Genomic DNA, 2,837 nt, shown 5'->3' with positions numbered 1-2,837 from the left:
AACTATAAATGAAATCCTCAGTGGTAGCTATACATATAGATACAGACCAATAGAGCTCCTTATACAGAAGTTACTTTTGTTTATTCTGCGCAGTACTTTCTTGATTTACTCCAAACAAGTGAAACTCAAAAATACATCACTTAATAAGTGCCAGAGGAGTTGTTCTGGGAAGGAGCTGTGAGAAAACTAAAGATAAAACATGAATTGGTTCAATCACTGTTGTGATGTATGTTCTTCTGTGAGAGTTGGAGTGGGCTGTAAGGGCTTATCATCGTTGCAGTGGTGCTATTAAACAGTCCTGTTCTTCAACGGCCCTCTGCTCGATACGGCTTTATCATCATACAGTCTCCACTATCAGTCCAGTCCCAGGGGTTCACAGTACTTTCTCTCTTTCATTATGGAGGAATATCAGACATCAGATGCTTGAATCATCAGTGATTTAAATATCTTTTAATGTGGCTTTCTGTTATTTTTTCCTCGGGGTCTTCGTGCTCAGATAGATCACATGCAGGCTAATTATTCCAAGTTCAGTCTGAATGATTAAAAATGTAAATGAGTAATATTTCTGATTGGCTTCCGAATCAATTCTTGTAGACACATGTTGCACCTTCCAGTACTGTTCTCTCAGACTGTTTCTTCGTCTTCCCATGTTTAATTTCCAAAAGGGCAAGCGTCATAAATTAGATATATCAAAATGAGGATTGAAAGTACACATGTGCTCACACCTCTGAGTGCATTTCCACCAATCCTGTGATTTCTCATACAGCCATAAGTGATGGAAATGGGTCTGTTTCTGAGGAGATTGCTGCTCCCACTGGCACAGTGTTTATAATTAAGTGTGATTTTCAACGTCAGGATCAGACCACAGGAAAAAAGAATAAGGCAGGCCATTTCCTGTTGTCTCTGCTCTGTCTGCTCTGGTTTTCGTTTGTGCCACACGTCCTCTGCTGGACAGGAAAATATGCAGATTTTGAATTGGGAACTTGCAATTAAATGATTTAAAATGCTTATTAATTCCAGGGGAATTTCCTCCCTATTTAATTGCTCGGATGAATTTATTCAACAGCTGAGTAAAGTGCAGAGTGAATTTGAATGAGATCCTAAAACCACTGGAAGAGTTTAAAAAAAGGCCACTTGCAGACAGTGGTGAGTTCAGTGTCCAGTTTTGCTCTGAACAAAAACACCTCTAAGGAGAGATACCTTCACTTACTCAGTGACCAGAACTGACATGCAGTCGCTCACACATGGCAAAGGTGTCAGTTTTTAGGGGAGCATACAGGGATCTCTGAGGAAGTGGAAGGCAAGAATAATAAAATAAAAAAACTAAATCTGCATTCATTAGTGGTGTCTGTGGGCTGGCTGAAGCAGTGCGAGAGGAAAGTCTGCAACACGATCTATGATTCTCCCATGGTTCAGAGAGTTTGTACATGTACCTGTCAGACAACATAACAACTCAGCAGGGAATCAGATAAACAAATCCAAATCTCAGACCCAAATCCCCTGATACAGACACACTCCTGAAATCATTCATTCATATTCAGTCATAAAATTCTCCTCATAAATCCCGAGAAATGAGAATACTGGGAGGAACATCACTTGTATTTGCATGTTTTCAGATGCAAAATGATTTTTTTCTGTCTGTCTTTCTTTTATTTATTTTTGTTGTTACTTTGAAAACAGACTCCTGTGTATGTGAACAAAGTGACACATGAGATTTCTAAAAAATGAATCAATTAGTTTTGGAAACAAACCAATTTATCTCCTCTCACTGACACATTTTAATATTAACTGACTGATTGATTCAACGTAGAAAAGTTCCATGCTGCATGAACAAAAAACTGCCAAGAGACTATCCAATTGACAGTTTGCCAAACCGCTCCCCCAAAACAGCAATTGTCCAATCATAGCTTAGCAACCGTAACTATGCACCGCAGGTCTGTTAAGCTTTTGATTTCTCCACATGTGAAGTGAAGTGGTTTTCATACAGCTGCAGGGAGGCTGACTTTCACCTGGGACGTGTAGCTTTAGCCTTTCAGTACAATATCAGAATCAGAATAACCATGATGGTATGTGTACACATAGAAGGGATTTGACTCTGTGTTTTGCATTGTTCTCAGTGTTATAAATGAATAGACATAACAGCTAAGGACAAGTCAACAAATACGGACAAATAAAGGCAGGGAATAGACAGGACTGTTATGAACACATGTAAGAGACTAGGTGTTTATTATTATCATGTTGAGTGTCATGTCAATAGCCATCAAGAGCATTTTTGGAACTCACTTTTAGAGGCTTCTCATTTTAAATCAGATGGCAATATCCAAAACTTAACCCAAGACCATGTTTAATATCAACTCGCCTAACTTTAGGTCAATCAGCTGGCTAGCTACAGCTGATTAAAACTGCTCATGAATGTGTTCATTTCTTGCTTTGGCTACCATTAGCTATCTCTATAAACAGGTATCTGCATATGATTGCAGATACATTTTTAAAAGGCTGCCATAAATAAACTGACATCAGATGATATCCAATTGGTTTTGAGAATGCCTGTCAAGCGATGTGATATGCCACACCAACTGTTTACCCGCTGTTCAAACATGATTGGTCAAAACTACTCGGACAAGAAACGGAAACCAGAACACTAGGGCTTTAAACTTCTGTTCGCTTGGTTGATTGGCAGTTCTGTATGCTCTTGTCCGACCAAATGCTCATTGGTTGGACAATCATTGGTGTTACTCTAATAAGGCCGCATGTCCACAAAGCATTTCTTTTCCCAGCTGATATCAGCAAGTTGTTGAAGCACCTGTCCTCTGTGATGGTTGGTCTGTGCTGTGTTT

Source organism: Plectropomus leopardus, chromosome 5, assembly GCF_008729295.1.
Source record: "Plectropomus leopardus isolate mb chromosome 5, YSFRI_Pleo_2.0, whole genome shotgun sequence".
Taxonomy (NCBI): Eukaryota; Metazoa; Chordata; class Actinopteri; order Perciformes; family Serranidae; genus Plectropomus; species Plectropomus leopardus.
Note: the sequence above shows the minus strand (reverse complement) of the source record.